Source organism: Aegilops tauschii, chromosome 5 (assembly GCF_002575655.3).
Source record: "Aegilops tauschii subsp. strangulata cultivar AL8/78 chromosome 5, Aet v6.0, whole genome shotgun sequence".
In the NCBI taxonomy this organism is placed as follows: domain Eukaryota; kingdom Viridiplantae; phylum Streptophyta; class Magnoliopsida; order Poales; family Poaceae; genus Aegilops; species Aegilops tauschii.
Window position 1 is genome coordinate 184,071,373 of NC_053039.3, and position 11,872 is coordinate 184,083,244.

Sequence of the window (11,872 nt, forward strand, 5' to 3'; positions counted from 1 at the left end):
TGGTAAATTGTGTGTAACGGTTGGATTTTGCATGGAGGCTATATATACCCCTCCACCCACTCCTCATTCGTGGAGAGAGCCATCAGAACATGCCTACGCTTCCAGCATTCATTTTCTGAGAGAGAACCACCTACTCATGTGTTGAGACCAAGATATTCCAATCCAACCACAAGAATCTTGATCTCTAGCCTTCCACAAGTTGCTTTCCACTCAAATCATCTTTCCACCAAATCCAAATCTGTGTGAGAGAGTTGAGTGTTGGGGAGACTATCATTTGAAGCAAAAGAGCAAGGAGTTCATCATGAACACACAATTTATTACCTTTTGGAGAGTGGTGTCTCCTAGATTGGTTAGGTGTCACTTGGGAGCCTCCAACAAGATTGTGGAGTTGAACCAAGGAGTTTGTACGGGCAAGGAGATCACCTACTTTGTGAAGATCTACCCTAGTGAGGCAAGTCCTTCGTGGGTGATGGCCATGGTGGGATAGACAAGGTTGCTTCTTCGTGGACCCTTCGTGGGTGGAGCCCTCCGTGGACTCGCGTAGCTGTTACCCTTCGTGGGTTGAAGTCTCCATCAACGTGGATGTACGATAGCACCACCTATCAGAACCACGGGAAAAATCTTCGTGTCTACATTGTGTTTGCTCCCTCCAAACTCCTCCATTTACCTTCATATGCAATGATTTACATTCCGCTGCTATACTCTTAGAATTGCATGTGTAGGTTGATTGCTTGACTTGTGTTATCTTGCTAAAATTTGCCAAGACTTAAAATTGGGAAAAGGCTAGATTTTTATTTGGTCAAGTAGTCTAATCACCCCCCTCTAGACATACTTTCGATCCTACAAGTGGTATCAGAGCTTTGGTCTCCATTTGCCTTGATTTCCATAGCTTTGGTGATCATTGCCTCGGTTTCACGACCTAGGAGAGTATGGCGTCTAGTGAGGGTTTCACAACCTAGGAGAGTATGGCGTCTAGTGAGGGAAATTATCACTGTAGAGGTCCTTACTTTGATGGTACTAATTTTGCTAGTTGGAAGCATAAGATGAACATGCATATTCTTGGACATAACCCTGCCGTTTGGGCTATTGTGTGTATTGGCTTGCAAGGTGAATTCTTGATGGGAGAGAACCGAACCGTGAAGCTACCCCGGAAGAGTTGAAGATACTGCAATACAATGCTCAAGCTTGCGATATCCTCTTCAATGGATTGTGCCCCGAAGAATTCAACAAAACCAGCTGTCTTGAGAATGCAAAGGAAATTTGGGATACTTTGATTGATATGCACGAAGGTACCGACTCCGTCAAGGAATCCAAATTGGATGTGCTTCAAAGTCAGTTTGACAAGTTCAAAATGAAGGATGGTGAAGGTGTCGCTGAAATGTACTCTAGGCTTGCTCTCATCACAAATGAGATTGCTGGCTTAGGAAGTGAAGAGATGACCGATAGATTCATCATCAAGAAGATCCTAAGAGCCTTGGATGGAAAATATGATATTGTCTGCACATTGATCCAAATGATGCCCAATTACAAAGATCTCAAGCCAACGGAAGTCATTGGAAGAATTGTTGCTCATGAGATGTCACTCAAGGATAAAGAAGAGCTTCACAACAAGTCAAGTGGTGCTTACAAAGCCTCATGTGATGCTCCTACATCATCAAGTGAGAAACAAACCTTCAATGAGGAATTGAGCCTAATGGTGAAGAATTTCAACAAGTTCTATAAGAGTAGAAGCAAGGAGAGAAGTTCCAAGTCAAGGTCCTAGAATGACAAAAGATCTTCAAGTCGTGAGTGTAATTGCTACAATTAGGGAAGACCCGGACACTACTCAAATGAGTGTACGGCTCCCTACAAAAGAAGAGAAGACTCACCCAAAAGGAGAAGTAAAAGAGAAGAATCACCTCCAAGAGAGAGAAGGAGTAGAGATGATCGTTATGAACGAAGAACCGCTCGCAGAAGTAAGGATTCGGAAAGGAAGGACAAGTCATCAAGGAGCTACTCAAAACGAAGACATCAAGCTCACGCTGCTGAATGGGTATCCGGCTCCGACTCCAATCATCACTCCGGCTCCGAATATACTCAAGATGAAGGTGTTGCCGGTCTAGCACTTGTGTCAACCAACTCCTATAACATATTTGACTCACCAAATGAAGGAATTGGAAGATGCTTCATGGCTAAAGGCCCAAAGGTATCACACCCTGAGTATGTTGATTTTAATAGTGATGAAGATGACTTGCTAGGTGATGATGATTTACTTGTTGACAACTCTAGTGATGAAAACTATGATGAAGTTGCTATTAATCATGCTAATCAAGATAAAACAAATGACGATGATAAGAAGGAGATTGAGCATCTAACTAGAGAAGTAAGCACTCTTAAGTTAGCTCATGAAACTACCTTGGAAGATCATCGAGAGCTTTTAAAGACTCATGAGAAGCTATGCTTTGAAAAGCTCAACCTTGAGCAAGAGCATGGGTTCTTAAAAGCAATCAATGATGATCTTTGTAAGAAAAGTTCTTCTTACATTGCCAGGCGTTTACTCTTGTCTACTTACATGCCACAAGTAAAGTCTAGCAACAAGAACAAGAAAGATTCTTCTTCTAGTAGTAACAATAATCATGTTAAATCCAATGTTGTTACTTCTAGTAGCTCTCTTGATTCCACTAATGATTCTCTTAGCCAAGTTATACTTGAGCAAGAAAATAGCTTATTGAAGGGAGTTATAGAGAAAGGTGTTTACAAGAGCCTTGCCAGAAGTAAGCAATTTGAGGAAATTGTATGCAAGCAAGGAAGACACCGGAAGAATCAAGGTGCTGGTTTTGAACGAAAGTTCAATGCCAATGGAGATGAGTGGGACGAATATCAATACCCCAAGACGAAGTTTGTTCCTCAACAAGAGAAGTATGATCCTACTTCTTTCAAGGGTACACAAGCTCAAGATGATCTTCCACCACAAGACCACAAGCAAAAAGGCAAGGACAAGCTTCACGAGGAGATTGATGCATTTGAAGAAGCTCCCAAGGCCTTGGTCAAGTGGGTTCCCAAGACTACATCAAGTTCTACTTCATCAAGTACGACTACAACTCCAAGGATTCCCATCAAGATGATGTGGATCCTGAAGAAGAAGAAGAAGAACTAGCGAGTTCTTGAGGGTGACTGTGCCAACATATTTCACTCATATCATCTTGGCAAGGACAAGTGCAAACAACTTCCACATCGTGCACTAGTTCAAGGAGTCACAAACCCTCTTGTTGGTAAGACAAGGGACAAGGTAACCTAATGCTTTCATGGACATCATCTTGTGTGAACTTCACTCTATGTCTATGGATATCCTTGTTTGTTCGTTGTGGGACCAACCCGTGTAGGTATTGTGGATTGCTCCAAATGATCTACATCAACATTGAGCATCCACATCTTCAACATCTACATGAAGTCATCATCGAATAAACCCAAGGTTAGTTCATCCCTCTTAGGGGGGATATCACATCTAGGAGGAGCTTTACTCAAAATATTGAGCTAAATCAACTCTAATGATGTGAACACAACAATGCTTTGTGTAAAAGTGGTAACCCCACTTGTGCTTAAACGATGAGTATGACCTATGATCAAATGCTCTCATTTGACTCCTAAGTCAATCTACTCATATATAGATGACCTAGTCATCGCCAATTGCTTGATAGATGCTAGAGTGTTTGTGCATGCTTTGTCACATATTTCATTTGCCATTTTATTGTGTGAGAATGTTGGTTGCATATTTTACTCATTCAAGGACATCCATTTGTTGCTTTGATTGTTTGGCTCTTTTTCTTTTGCCAAATGGATGGACAAGAATGCCTAAGAACTCCCTCTATCCATCTATGCTTTTCTCGTCTCAAACTATATTCATGCTACATCACAAAGTTTAACCAAGTCAGATTCGAACACTCTGTGTGAGGAGCACTCGGAGTCCCCGATTCTTCATTGACTTAAACTTCCAAAACCTCTCTGTGCATTTCGGTTTGACCGATTCATCCTTTTCGGACTAACCAAGTTCACTGAGTTGATCTAGGTTTCCAATCTCGGTGCAACCGATTAGAACTTTTCGGTCACACCGAGTTACAGCAACCGCTTGCGATTCTGCATCTCGGTGCCACCGAGTTGTTCCACTCGGTCACACCGACAGGGTCAGGATATATATACTGTCGGGTCAAATTTTGGAAATTCCTCCAAAACCTCTCAGCCCGCGCGTGTCCTGCTCTGCCGCCTCGGGTCTCCGGATCGTCCTCTCATCGCCAGCGACCTCCCGCCGCTGGTCTCCGTTGCCGTCAACCGAATTCAACCCCGCCATTGCCGCCGTAGCGAGCTCATCACCGAACTAGGGTATGAGTTCGAATCTTTGTGTTGTTCCTTACTCCTATTCTTAGCACAAAGCAAATGCCATGTTCCTTACCACGTATGAGATCATCCTGTCCAGCAAAAACATCCGTTAGATTAGATTTGATTCAAAAATTTAGGGTTAGGTTTTTGCCGAACTCATCTCGGACCGACCGAGTTGTGGAAATCGGTCTCACCGATTTGGCTTAGGCCATTGCACTTGCACTTTTCGGTCTGACTAAAACTTGCAAATCGGTGTGACCGAGTTGAACTCTTAGTGAAACCCTAGCAATCTCGGAGTCACCAAACTGTGTCTCAGTCTGACCGATTTCACTAGCTTAGACTCCAAAAGTTGCTTCGGTGTCACCGAGTTTAACAAATCGGTAGCTCCGAAATGCTTTCTGTGGAAAACTAAAACTAAGTTTTTGACTCATTTGTCTTGCAAAATCTCTGCACTTAGTGATGCTCATCCACTCTATCTCATCTACAACTATTCACAGGGTCAGTTGTCAGTTTGCTTTGCCAGAATGTCTGACCAAAGTGATAGCCAGAACAAGTCAGAAGAGCAGGTGAACCTGAGTGAGGGCACTAGTCCCTCTAGCAGCTATGATGAGGGTAGCAGGAGCACCCCAAGCAACTTGCCTAAAGCATCTACAAGGACAAGGAGAATAGAAACTCTGACTCAGAAGATGAGGATTATGTTGCTGTTGAGGAAGAGGTCAGCTCCAAGAAGAAGGTGCTGAAAAAGGAATATGCTGCTGCAACAAAGCCAGGAATGCACAAGAAAGCACCTGCCAAGAGAGTGCTCATGTCAAAGGCCAGATCCTCAACTCAGGAAACTATTGAGTTCACACTTGAACCAAAGGCTGCTTGTGAGGGCAAGAAGAAAAAGGAAAGAAAGCGAGAGAGATGGTGCAAGAAAGTAGATCCTGTGGCAAAATTTGAGAGACACTCATCTGATGGGGAGGATGAAGAAGAGGAAGAGGATGTTGCACTAGCATCAAAGTCTCAAAAGCTGATGGGGGATGCCATCAAGTCTGGGGCTGCCCCTGCTAAGCCCAAGACAACTCCCAAAGCTTCTGCTCCAGCTCCAAAGACTGCACCAAAGAGGAGCACAAGAAATATTCCAGCTACTGAGAAGAACAAGGCCCCAGTGCCTGAAACTGAGATTGATGAAGAAGAATCTGAAGCCCAAGTGCTTAGGAAACTCAAACCCAAGATCCCTAACCATGATGATAGCCATCCAGTGGCAGAAAACATGAAGATCAGAAAGGATGCAGGTCTCAGACTATAGGGACAATCTGACCCATATGCTATGATGAGAAGGACTGCTGTGGACTACAGGTTCCATACCAAAGAGCAGCAGGATTTCTATGAGACCGTCTTGCTTGATAAGAAACCAATTGTCTGTGACATGAAGTGGGCAGATTGGAAATATATTGACAACAGTGAAGACCATTTTCCAGGAGTGCATGAGAGCTTCAGGCTATGTGGAGTGGACAAGTTTGTGGGTCAGAAGTTGACCAAGTGGAATGATGAACTCATTATACAATTCTACTCCACTCCACATTTCTGTTCTGATGGCAGAATTGTCTGGATGTTTGAAGGTACTAGGTACCAGTCTACAGTTGATGAATGGGCCAAATTGATCAATGCCCCTGAAGAGCAAGAGGATGACATAGATGTATATGCCAAGAAGAAGAAGGATCACAACTCCATGGCAAATATGTATAAGGAGATTCCTGACAAAGCCTTGGAAACTCACAAGATGAGCTCTGTCTACTATTTGTTGTCTGGATTGACCACAATAACCACTATATTGAGGCATACATTGTTGCCCAAGTCTGGAGATCATAGAATGATCAGAGGTCACTCCATCAACTTGCTGCAGTTGTTTGATGTGCTCCAAAAGTTCAAAGTCATGAGTCTGATTGTTGAGACAATCAAGAGGACAACTGCAGATCAGAAGAGGTCATGTGGGTATGCTCCACACAATCAAATGCTCATCAACTCCAAGATGGGCACATGCACTTATCTGTTAGACAAGGAACATCTTCCCTTGAGGCCAGATTTTGAGGACAACACTCCTCTCATGAATGAAGATGACCCCACATCTGTAGAGGCACAAGAGAAAAGAGAGAAAGCTAAGGCTGAGAAAGCTGCAAAGATGCCAAGTGCTGAAGAAGCATCTCAAGTGTTTCTCAAAACTAAGCAAGATCAACTTGGATATCTGATTCAAGCCACCTTGAGGATTGAGAAGGGCTTGGCCACCCTAACTCAGAACCAAGAGAGCCTGGAAAGGATCATTGAGACTAAATTTTATGATCTTGATATGAAGGTGACAGAGATGCAGACAATAGTTGAGCAGCTCCAGGAAGAAGCTGAGGAGAGGAAAGGGCAGGCTACCACAGGTGCCTTTCAGAGAGTGCCAAGAGGCCAGAGATCTGCTGCAGTACCCATGGCTGACACAAGAGCAACTACATCAGCACTTGCAGCCACAGCATCAGTGCCACCTCCAATTGCCACTCCACCAGCTCCAACAACTTCAACAGATGCATTCATCCTTGGAGTCCTCTCAACGCCTCCTCCCGAAGATCAAGCCTAGAGAGACGCATAGCACTATGCATTTTTGAGCTTTTTGGTAACTTGTTGCCAAAGGGGGAGAAAGTGTATAGATCATAGGCTTCGAGAGAGAGTGCTTTGCTTCTTTTTGCCTTCTTTGCTATTTGGTTGATACTTATTTGTGTGCTTGCTTGATACTCTATGTTTATGTGTGTGAGATACTTGGTTGATCATGTGGTTGATCATATCCTACATTAATGTTTTATGCTTGCTTGATATTATATCTTATCTCTCTTATATGATCATTCACTTTGCCTTGGTGATGAGTGCATATTTTACTTTCTATCATTTTGAGCGCTCCATTAAGATGTATGTGACATGGAAGAGTAACCCATGATCCTAATCAATTGTGCATTTGCATTCAAAAGCTAATTTTAAATAATGCACAAATTAGGGGGAGCTCTTGCTTATCACATACTTCTCAAAGCGATGATGTATTTCAGTCTTATTATCATTTGTCAAAGCTTTGATCTATATGTTGTCATCAATTACCAAAAAGGGGGAGATTGAAAGTGCAAGTATCCCTGGATAGTTTTGGTAATTCCTAACAACATGTAGCTCATTGAACTAATGCTCTTTCAATATGATCATTTCAGAAAGTTTAATGATTGGAATGGCATGGACTAGGAATGTGGACCCCTCAAAATGCTAAGGACACATATTGGCTCAAGCTCAAGACTCTACATTTTCATTTTAGTGATCCATGATCACATTGAGTCCATAGGAAAAGCCAATACTATTAAAAGGGGATGACACTACAAAAAAGACACATCCGTGACATTTTGGGCCGAACGAAATTTTTTTCTGTCATACTTATGACACTTCTATGACGATAATTGTGAGAAAAACCGGTATCATCATAGATGTGGTGGGGTCCTACTTCTATGAAAAAAATCATGACAAAAAATGGGCTTTTCGTCCTGGGCGGGCCGGAGACGCAACTGCATGACATTCTTTGGGTCGTCCATGACGGAAAAAACCGTGGTAGAAGCGAGGGCGAGGAAAATATTGGGGTGTTCCCGGTTACGGTGGGTGGTCGGGGCCGAGCGATGCGCATTTCTCTCGTACACGCACGCGCATGGGTGCGAGGCGTTGGGCTCTAACTGAACCCGAGCGAGGCATTGGGCTCTAACTGAACCCGAGCGATTGCACTGCAGGCTATGCGTTACTAAACCCAAGCGATCGATCGATGGCTGTTAACTGAACCCGATCGAGCGATTCCTTCGCTACTGCTGCTAACTGAAGCCGATCGATGCAGCCTCTGGATGAACAGTGAGCGTTGCTGGGGGGTTTGGATGAACAGTTCCCGGTGGGGGTGGATGAACAGGACCCCGTGGTGTTGCCTCTGGATGAACAGGACCCCGATCGATCAAGCCGGTTAGGGCTGGATGAACAGGACCCCGTGGAGGGCAGGATGAACAGGACCACCCCGTGGAGGGCAGGATGAACAGTAGACGATGGAGGGCAGGATGAACAGTAGACGGTGGAGGGCTGGATGAACAGTAGCCCGTGGAGGGGTGGTTGAACAGGAGCCCGTGGAGGGGGCTGGTTGAATAGTAGCCGGTGGAGTAGCGCGCGGTGGAGGCTGGATGAACAGGAGCCCGTGGATGAACAGTCGCAGGTGGAGGCTGGAGGAGGTCGACGGTGGATGAACAGTAGCCCGTGGAGGCTGGAGGGGGTCGATGGTGGAGATGAACAGTATCCCATGGAGTCCCGTTTTGCGGTACGCCACACCCGTCCCGATGAACAGGACCCCCGTTTCGACCGTCGCACTCCAACACAAGTCCGTTTCCTCCGTTCTGTGGTACGCCACACCCCTCACGATCAACAGAACCCCCGTTTCGACCGTAGGAGGTCCGTTTCCTCCGTTTTGCGGTACGCCAGACCCCTCCCGATGAACAGGATCCTGTTTCGACCGTGGCCAGTCGAACACAAGGCCGTTTCCTCTGTTCCGCGGTACGCCAGGCCTCATTTCCATCGGCTGTTCCGTCCAAGCCCTCCCGATGAACACGACGACGCATTCCGTTCCAACCCAGCCGGTTGGCTCCCCATGAACACGACGACGACGCAGTTTCTCCGTTCCGACCCAGCCATGTACACGAGCCTTGGCCGTACATATGCGCGAGTAGGCGTTCGAGACCCTGCCCGTATGTACGAACGTGGCCGTATTTTCTTTCTTGCACACTGGCCGCTGTACGTACGTGTACATGCTACGTGTGCGCCTCTACTACGACACGTGCACGCCTCTACATCGACCAGTATGTACGTACACGTTCGCGACAAGAATGACAACGCTACGTACGCTTCGACCAGGTGGGTCCCGACTGTCAGGCACTTCCTTGCGTGCGAAGATGTAGCTGGTGGGTCCCAGCAATCATGGGGAAACATTTTTTTCATGAAATACGGTGGCCCGTCCGGTGGGTCCCCGCTGTCAGGTGGAGGAATAATTATTTTGCGCATAATAAGGAGGCACTTCCTTGATGCGGCCGTGGACCCAGCTGTCAGCCTCTCCACGTACAGTACTCTTCCGGTGGAAGTCGTTCCTTGACCACGTTGACCACGCCGCGCCGAGAGCACCAGGGCAGTGGACGACGGCAAGGCCTAGGAAGGGGACGGCACGGAGCCGGGGAAGACGTGACAATGGAAGCCCGCGGGGAGAGGAGTACGAGGGTTCACTGGTTCGGTTGCGGTGTGAGGCTGCCGTCGCCGCAGGGCCTGGCCAGCGGTGGGAATTGTAGGGGCGGTGAGGCCTCCACGGCAGCACAGCCGGCCACGGGAGGCAGGAGCATGCGGCACGACCGGCGCTGCTTTGGGCGGCTGGAGCAAGAAGACCAGAGGTTGAAGAAGCACTACGGCCGTTCGATGGACATCGTACGGTCACTGGAGCTAGAATCGTTCATATTGACTAAATTGACAAAGCACTCCGTCCCCGTCAACTTAGTAGGCCCACAAGTCAGCCACCCACCAAGGTGGGTCCCAACTAGCAGGGGGAGTATTCATTTTTGTGCGTAATAATGCGGCACTTCCGGTGGGTCTGAGCTGGCAGCGGGGGAACGCTTTTTTCGCGAAATACGGTGGCCCGTCCGGTGGGTCCCAGCAGTCAGGGGGGAAACGTTTTTTTGCCAAATATGGGGGTCAGTCCGGTTGGTCCCTGCTGTCAGGTGGAGGAATAATTATTTTCCGCGTAATAAGGAGGCACTTCCTTGCGGCTGCCGTGGACCCAACTGTCAGCCTCTCCACATACAGTACTCTTCCGATGGAAGTCGTTCCTTGACCACGTTGACCACGCCGCGCCGAGAGCACTAGGGCGGTGGACAATGGCGAGGCCTAGGAAGGGGACGACGCGGAGCCAGGGAAGACGCGGCAGTGGATGCCCACGCGTAGAGGAGTATGAGGGTTCACTGGTTCGCTGCGGTGTGAGGCTGCGGTCGCCATAGAATAACAGGGGGTGTGGGTGAGTAGAGGGATGGCCTGGCCAGCGGTGGGAGTAGTAGGGGGCGGTGAGGCCTCCGCCACATCGCAACCGGCCATGGGAGGCAGGAGCACGAGGCACGACCGGCGCTGGTTTGAGCGGCTGGAGCAAGAAGACCAAAGATTGAAGAAGCACTACGGCCGTTGGATGGACATCGTACGGTCACTGGAGCTAGAATCGTGCATATTGACTAAGTTGACAAAGCCCTCCGTCCCTGTCAACTTAGTTGGCCCACAAGTCAGCCTGCCACTATACTGGGTCCCAGCTAGCAGGGGGAGTATTCATTTTTTTGTGCGTAATAAGGACGCACTTCCTTGCGTGCGAAGATATAGCTGGTGGGTCCGAGCTGTCAGCGGCGGTAACGTTTTTTCGTGAAATACAGATGTTCGGTGGAGGAATCATTATTTTGCGCGTAATAAGGAGGCATTTCCTTGCGTGCGGCTGTGGACCCAGCTGTCAGCCTCTCCACGTACAGTCCACTTCAGATGCATGTCGGTCATTGACCACGTTGACCAGGCCGCGCCGAGAGCACCAGGGCGGTGGACGACGGCGAGGCCTAGGAAGGGAACGACACGGAGGCAGGGAAGACCCGGCAGTTGTTTCCCACGCGAGGGGAGTATGACTGTACAAGGGTTTACTGGTTCGTCTGCCGTCGCCGGAGAATAACATCAGGTGTGGGTGAGTAGAGGGATGGCTAGGCCAGCGATGGGAGTACGGTGGGGCGGTGAGGCCTGCGCGGCAGCACAGCCAGCCGTGGGGAGGAGGGAGTAGGCAGTCCCGCCGGCGCTTGTTTGAGCGGCTGGAGCAGGAAGAGCAGAGATTGAAGAAGCACGACGGCCGTTGGATGGACATCCAACAGTCACTGCTTGTGCGTCAACCTTTTTTTTAGGAAAGCCTCAAATCTACGGAAAACAACATACAACCCATCTTCCATTATTTCTAATAATTTACAGCCCATTTGCTAATTCTTAAGGTTTTTTTGGAGCCCATATTCTTTTTCTTAGCATTACAGCCCATATTGTGGCCACGGTTAAAAAATTATACGAAATGTTGCATATTTTGGTGCGGTCCAAATTGTTTTTAATCCCGAAATTTCGAGTCAGATTCAAACTGATTTTAAAAATAAATGTATATCAATATAAAATCTAACAAATTGTCCACGCATAAAAATTAATGCAATTTAAAATCTCAAAATGAAAAAAAGAAATTTGAAACTATTTGTCGGTTTGATGTGTTTTAAAAATGTACAACCCATTTCTCATTACTGATAGGCCAATTTCTCGTCCAGCCGGATGAAGCTCTCCTCGTCTTGAAAGATTTGCAGCCCAACAGGCCTGACAAAGCGACTTACTTGGCAAATCACAAAAAAACTGGGCTAGCCATTTTCAGAAAGAAAAGAAAACTACTGGGCTGGTCTGTGGTAAACAT